At 41.5% G+C, this 8,266-nt stretch overlaps 1 pseudogene; it reads right to left on the bottom strand.

Annotated features, from left to right (window-relative positions):
• Positions 1-2,328: 2,328 nt before the first annotated feature.
• On the bottom strand, positions 2,329-7,916 carry LOC466785 (peptide chain release factor 1-like, mitochondrial; annotated as a pseudogene).
• Positions 7,917-8,266: the final 350 nt, after the last annotated feature.

The raw sequence follows: 8,266 nt of genomic DNA, 5'->3' as shown, positions 1-8,266 counted from the left end.
TGCATTTCCAACTGAGGTACCTAGTTCATCTCATTGGGACTGGTTGGACAGTGGGTGCAGCCCATGGAGGGGGAGCCGAAGCAGGGCGGGGCATCGCCTTACCCAGGAAGAACAAGGGGTCAGGGGATTTCCCTTTCCTACAAGGGAAGCTGTGACAGACTGTACCTGGAAAAACTGGGCAGTCCTGCCCAATTCTGCACTTTTCCAATGATCTTAGCAAACGGCACACCAGAAGATTATATCCCATGCCTGACTCGGTGGGTCACATGCCCACAGAGCCTTGCTCACTGCAAGTGCAGCAGTCTGAGATTGACCTGTGAGGCAGCAGTCTGGCAGGGGGAGGGGCGTCTGCCATTGCTGAGGCTTGAGTAGGTAAACAAAGTGGCCAGGGAAGCTCGAACTTGGGGGAGCCCACCGCAGCTCACCAAGGCCTGCTGCCTCTGTAGACTCCACCTCTGGTGGCAGGGCATAGCAGAACAAAAGGCAGCAGAAACTTCTGCAGACTTAAACATCCCTGTCTGACAGCTCTGAAGACAGCAGTGGTTCTCCCAGCACAGTGTTTGAGCTCTGAGAAAGGACAGACTGCCTCCTCAAGTGGGTCCCTGACCCGTGTGTAGCCTAACTGAGAGACATCTCCCAGTAGGGGCCGACTGATACCTCCCACAGGTGAGTGCCCCTCTGGGATGAAGCTTTCAGAGGAAGGATCAGGTAGCAATATTTGCTGTTCTGCCGCCTCTGCTGGTGATACCCAGGCAAAAAGGGTCTGGAGTGGACCTCCAGCAAACTCCAACAGACCTGCAGCTGAGGGACCTGACTGTTAGAAGGAAAACTAACAAACAGAAAGGAATAGCATCAACATCAACAAAAAGGACATCCACACCAAAACCCCATCTGTAGGTCACCAACATCAAAGACCAAAGGTAGATAAAACCACAAAGATGGGGAGAAACCAGAGCAGAAAAACTGAAAATTCTAAAAACCAGAGCACCTCTTCCACTCCAAAGGATTGCACCTCCTCGCCAGCAACAGAACAAAGCTGGATGGAGAATGACGAGTTGACAGAAATAGGCTTCAGAAGGTCGGTAATAACAAACTTCTCCGAGCTAAAGGAGGATGTTCTAACCCATCGCAAGGAAGCTAAAAACCTTGAAAAAAGATTAGACGAATGGCTAACTAGAATAAACAGTGTAGAGAAGATCTTAAATGACCTGACGGAGCTGAAAACGATGGCGTAAGAACTATGTGACGCACAAGCTTCAATAGCTGATTCGATCAAGTGGAAGAAAGGGTATCAGTTATTGAAGATCAAATTAATGAAATAAAATGAGAAGAGAAGTTTAGAGAAAAAAGAGTAAAAAGAAATGAACAAATCCTCCAAGAAATATGGGACTATGTGAAAAGACCAAATCTATGTTTGATTAGTGTAGCTGAAAGTGATGGGGAGAATGGAACCAAGTTGGAAAACACTCTTCAGGATATCATCCAGGAGAATTTCCCCAACCTAGCAAGGCAGGCCAACATTCAAATTTAGGAAATACAGAGAACACCACAAAGATCCTCCTCGAGAAGAGCACCCCAAGACAAGTAACTGTCAGATTCACCAAGGTTGAAATGAAGGAAAAAATGTTAAGGGCAGCCAGAGAGAAAGGTCAGGTTACCCACAAAGGGAAACCCATCAGACTAATAGCGGATCTCTCGACAGAAACTCTACAAGCCAGAAGAGAGTGGGGGCCAATATTCAACATTCTTAAAGAAAAGAATTTTCAACCCGGAAATTTCATATCCAGCCAAACTAAGCTTCATAAGTGAAGGAGAAATAAAATCCTTTACAGACAAGCAAATGCTGAGAGATTTTGTCACCACCAGGCCTGCCTTACAAAAGCTCCTGAAGGAAGCAATAAACATGGAAAGGAACAACCGGTACCAGCCACTGCAAAAACATGCCAAATTGTAAAGACCATCGATGCTAGGAAGAAACTGCATCAACTAACAGGCAGAATAACCAGCTAACATCATAATGACAGGATCAAATTCACACATAACAATATTGACCTTAAATGTAAATGGGATAAATGCCCCAATTAAAAGACACAGACTGGCAAATTGGATAAATAGTCAAGACCCATCAGTGCGCTGTATTCAGGAGACCCATCTCACGTGCAGAGACACACATAGGCTCAAAATAAACGGATGGAGGAAGATCTACCAAGCAAATGGAAAGCAAAAAAAAGCAGGGGTTGCAATCCTAGTCTCTGATAAAACAGACTTTAAACCAACAAAGATCAAAAGAGACAAAGAAGGCCATTACATAATGGTAAAGGGATCAATTCAATTAATCTCAGTAGGCTGGGGTAATATTGCTACTGTCATGGTGCTAGTACGGATGCGGCCTTGCTTTTCTGTCTTTGGCACTCTTTGTACTCTGTGCACACCTCCTTCAAATTTCATGTGCCTATAGGCTTCTGAACCCCCAATGCTGGCAGACGCATGTCTACGGCCACCTATTTCACTTGGAAAATATTCCAGGGTTCCAAAATGTCATCTTTTAAATGCAGCATATTGCTGATACATATCAAATATCTCTGAAGTAAACAACATTGCCTCCTGACCTCCAACTCCTGCAGTTACTTCCAGGATCAAATCATTTTCATCTGTTTCTTCTGATGCTTCAGCTGAGTTATTTCTTTTTGACACAAAGTTATTTCATTCTCTGCAAGTTTCCTTAAATCTTCATTCTCATGGTGCAGCAAGTGCTCGGTCTCCTGCAGCTCCTGCTCCTTCTCGTTCAGCAGTTTTACCACTGCCACCAACTCGGGCCTCCTGACCTTCAAATGGGCCTCAGACCCCACCTGGAGCTTGAGGAAGGTCCACAAGGGCCCGCCCTGGGCGAACAGCTCCTCCAGCAACGGGCCACCAGAGCTCAGGGAATGGCAGGCTGGGCCAATGTCCCCGCGGGGCCAGAGCCACCGGGCAGTGCCCCACAGAAAACGACTCTTTTTTTTTTTTCAAAATGGAGTCTATTTCTGTCACCCAGCATGGAGTATAGTGGCGCGATCTCAGCTCACTGCAAACTCTGTCTCCTGGGCTCAAGTGATTCTCCCACCTCAGCCTCCTGAGTAGCTGGGATAACAGGCGCATGCCACATACCTGGCTAATTTTTGTATATTTAGTAGAGAAGGGGTTTTATCATATTGGTCAGGCTGGTCTTGAACTCCTTCCCTCAAGTGATCCACCCACCTCAGCCCTCCAAAGTGCTGGGATTACAGGTGTGAGCCAACGTGCCTGGCAGGATTAACTCTTTTATCATTATAAAATGTCCTACTTTGTCTCTCACAATGATTTTTGTCTTAAAGTCTATTTTGTCTGATATTATTATAGTTATTCCAGCTCTCTTTTGGTTTCTGTGTACATGGAACCTCTTTTTCCACACTTTGCCTTCAACGTATTTTGTCTTTAAAACTAAAATATGTCTCATATATAGCATATAGCTTGATCATGGCTTTAAAAATTCATTCTGCCAATTTCTACCTTTTAATTGAAGAGTTTCATCCATTTACATTTAGTGTAACTACTGATAAGTTAGGATTTATGTCTATTATATTGCTATTTGTTTTTTATATGTCTTATATGTTTTTGTTTCATTTCTGCCTTGTGTTAAACAGTTATTTTCTAGTGTTCCATTTTAACTCCTCTGTCATTTCTTTTACTATATACATTTTAAACATTATTTTCTTAGTAGCCTGATAATTTCAATTAACATTTTAAATTATAACAATCTATTCAGATTAATACCAATTTAATTTTAATAGTATAAAAATCTTTGCTCTTATTTCTTCCATTCTTTTCTTACTTTGTGCTGTATTGTCATACAAATTATATATTTTTGCACCATATACCCATCAATACAGATTTATAATTATGGCTTTATGCAATTGTCTTTAAAGTCAGATGAGAGAACAAAAAGAATTACAAACAAAAAAATGCATTTATACTGTCTTTTATGTTTACCTATATACTTTCCTTTACTAGCATTTTTTATTTCTTAATATGGATTCAAGTTACTGTCTTATATCTTTTTATTTCAGCCTAAAGGACTCCCTTTAGTATAGTCATGCATCAATTAATGAAGGAGATACATTCTGAGAACTGTGTTGTTAGGCAATTTTGTCATTGTGTGAAATAGAGTGTACTTACGCAAACCTAGATGGTATAGCCTACTACACACCTAGGCTATGTGGCATAGTCTACTGCTCTGAGGCTACAAACCTGGATAGCATATTACCATACTGAATACTGAAGGCAACTGTAACACAATACTAAGTATTTATGTATCTAAACATAGAAAAGATACATTAAAAATACAGTATAAAATCTTCATTATAATCTTGTGGGACCACTGTTGAATATGTGGTACATTGTTGACTGTCATGTGGCACATGACTGTATTTCTTGTAGGACAGGTTTGCTAGCAATGCATTCTCTTAGTTTTTGTCTATCTGAGATTATCTAAATTACTATTTCACTTTTGAAGGGTAGTTTTGCTAGATACAGAATTTTGGTTGACAATCTTTTTCTTTAAGGAATTGAATATGCCATTCTGGCTTCCATGGTTTCTGATGAGAAGCCAACTCTTAACTGTTAAACTGTTGACTGAAGATCCCTTCGTATGTGATAAGTTGCTTTCCTCATGCTGCTTCCAAGAATCTTTCTTGTCTTTGGCCTTAAACAATTTGATTATGATGTGTTTACATGTGGATCTCTTTGATGTATCCTATTTGGAGTTTATTGAGTTTTTTTGCATGTGCAGATTAATATTTTTCATAAATTTGTAAAGTTTTTGGTCATTATTTTTTCAAATATTATTTCTGCTTCCTCTCTCTTCTCTTTCTTGGATTCTCATTACACACACACATACACACACACACACACACCACATATTTTTGATGTTATCTCAAATGTCTCTGAACCTTTGTTCATTTTTCTCCATTCTTTTTTCCTTTCTATCCCTTAGACTGTATAATATCAATTTACATATCTTTAATTCACAGATTCTTTCTTCTGCCTGCTCAGATCTGCTGTTGAGCCCTTCTAGTAAATTTTTCATTTCAGCTATCATACTACTCAACTCCAGAATTTATATTTGGTTCTTTAAAAAAATATATAATTTCTATTTCCTTGTTGATATTCATTACCTGATAAGATATTATTCTCATACCTTTTTCTAGTTCTTTGGATATGGTTTTCTTTACTTCTTTGAATGTATATAGAATAGCTGATTTAAAGTTTTCATCTTATAAGTTCAATATATGGGCTTCAGGGACAGTTTTTATCAATTATTTTTTCCCCCTGTGTATGTGCCTTACTTTCTTGTTTCTTTGTGTGCCTCATAATTTCTTATTGAAAACTGCATTTTAAATAACATAATATAATACAGCAACTTTGGAAATAACTTTCTCTCCCTTCCTCAGGGTTTCTTGTTGTTGATGTTGCTTCTTTGTGTGTTTAGTGACTTTTCTGAGCTAATTCTGCAAAGTCTGTATTTTTTTGTCATGTGTGGCCACTGAAATCTCTCTCTGCTTAGTGTTCAGCTAGTAATTAGACAGAGAGTGCCTTGATGCTTGAGACCAATAAGTCACCTTGTTTTTGCAGAGTGGCTCTGTGTGTATGTTGGGACATGCCTTCAACTCTCAGACAGGACATTGACAACTCCACCTTAGCCTTCCTGCTTGTGCAGAGCCTTAAGCTTAGCCCAGGGTGAGAGCTCAGGACCTTCCTTAGTTTTTCCTGCACATGTGCACAGCCCTGGGCATGTGCACCCTCCTGTGCGTACATATAGCTTTCTATATTCCTTGGGATATTTCAGAGCCTTTCAAGGCCCTTTATAGATATTTTATTCCCCCACATTTTCTTTTTAAGGTTTTTGTTTAGCCCTTTTTTTTTTTTGCCTCAACTGTTATCCATTGTTTTAGGCAGCCACAAAGTCCAACAATTGTCTCTAGTTGTTTTCAACAAATACCCTTAAGGAAAAAGCTGTTCACTCCAGGCAAGCTTTGAGACAGGTGAAATAAAGACAGTCTTGCAAATGGTATCTTCCAGGGAACCACTAGACAGGTCAAATAATTACAACTCTCTGGGAATGAGGCTTTGAAGGAACTCCAAGGCTGTTCTACCCCTTCTTGTAGCTGCCAGGCTGCTGGTTTCCATGATGATTGTGGTTTGTTGGTTTTCAAAGCTACTGCAGAGTTGGGGTGAGGGGGATGGAATTGGAGCAAGTTAAAATGCCACAACGCTCACTCTTCTTTCTATAATTATGTCATTTTTTTTTCTTGAACGAAGACTTCCCAGATTGCTATAAACTTTTGATTAATTTCTAGAGTTCTAAAAAAATTGATTCTCACCATTTTTTGCCATTTTTCTCATTGCTTTTAGGGGGGAGGAAATTTTCAGAGGATTTTACTCCTACCATTTTCATTGACATTATGTGCAATATATTTTAATTACCCTTCTTTGTGATTGCTTTGTCACTTCTCAAAACTCAGTTCAAATGTCTCCTCCATTGCAAAGCCCTCTTCTTTGTATCCTCAGGGCAGCTATTCCTCTATTCTCCTATACCTCTGGGTTTATGTCTTTGTTATTTCACTTTTCATAATAACAGTTACATACATCTGTTTCTATCCCTTTTTCCAGTCTGTAAGCACCCAGTCTGTGACTTGTTCATCCTCCATGCCCAGGCTAGTTTCTGACACACAGTAGATATTCAGGTTTGTAGTCTGAAGAGTATTGTCCTAGGAGACCTCAGAGCCTAGCCAAGGGCTTCTGAGTTCCAGCCACCATTTCTCTCCTTCTCCTTCTATAATTCACAGCTGACCTCTATCTCTTCATTGTCTTATGTGTGCTCTGGTGTGATGACCGTAAGTTCAGAGTTGACACACTGAGTGTATGATATGGTTTGGATCTGTGTCCCAACCCAAATCTCATGTCAAATTATAATCCTCAATGTTAAAAGTGACCTCTGATGGGAGGTGATTTGATCATGGGAGTGGATCCTTCATGATCAAGAAACCTTCATGATTCATCATCCACTTGGTGCTATTCTCGTGATAGAGTTCTCATGAGATCTGGTTGTTTAAAAGTGTGTGGCACCTCCCCCTTCTCTCTCTTGCTCTTGCTCCTGCCATGTTAGAGGCCTTGCTCCCCCTTTGTCTTTCACCATGATTGGAAGCTTCCTGAGGCCTCCCCAGAAGCAGAAGTCACTGTGCTTCCTGTACAGCCTGTGGAACAATGAGAACTTCTTTTCTCTTGAAATTATCCAGTCTCAGGTATTTATTTATAGCAGTGCAAGAATTGACTAATACAGTGTATGAGGAAAATAGGGAGCAAAAAGTTAAATCCTGTGTGGGTGACATTCAGCAACAACAACAACAATAATAATAGCAGCTACTGTTTGCTGAATACAGTCTGTGCTAGACACCAGGCTATGGGCTTTATAGGCAATATCTCAATGAATTCTGACATCAACCCTATGAGGCAGGTACTATTATCCTCATTTTACAGGTGAGGCTGAGTAAGGGAAGTGGGAGAACTGAGGTTGGATGAAGGCCTGACTCTAAACCTATATTCTTAACTGTCCCTTCTGAGGGGTTTTTGAGCAGCCAATTGGAGGAAAGGAAGCCCCACCTGTGTTTGCCTTCCCCAGGACCTATTCTGCCTCCTTGTCTAAAGAGATGTGCCTGCTCCCAGGTGTGTTTAGCCCCGTGTGGGCTCACCTGGGTCACCTTGTGCTTTGAAACAAGATAGCACTGAGGGCTCCTGCTGCAACTAGCTCCCAGGGCAGACAGGGGTAGAGGCCCCACTTCCCTGGCATTGGGGTAACAGATGTGGCCCTCGGGCAAGAGGTGACAAAGATCTTCCGTCATCACCCCAACAATTCCAACATGGTGACAGCCCCAGACTGCTAGAAAAGCCAACCCACATGGAGGCGAGATAAAATCCAGAGGGCTCAGAAACATTTCAACAAATGCTAATATCGGTCTCTCCAATACAGCTCTGTCAGCAGGAAGGGAGAATTCTGCCAGCATGCATGCATGGGGCACACTTTTTGGCACAAGGGACCTTGTTGCTAAGCAACAGTAGTTGGCCTCCCCTCCTCCCCATAACCTTTTCCTCTGTTTCTGAGTTTCCAGTTAGCAGATGGGAGGGGCTGGGGTTGCCTAGCCCAGCCCAGCCCTTGTCCCCCTTTCCTGCAACAAGGGGCCTATTCATGGGT

Source organism: Pan troglodytes, chromosome 9, assembly GCF_028858775.2.
Source record: "Pan troglodytes isolate AG18354 chromosome 9, NHGRI_mPanTro3-v2.0_pri, whole genome shotgun sequence".
Classification (NCBI taxonomy): domain Eukaryota; kingdom Metazoa; phylum Chordata; class Mammalia; order Primates; family Hominidae; genus Pan; species Pan troglodytes.
This window is presented reverse-complemented; position numbering and strand designations above follow the sequence as displayed.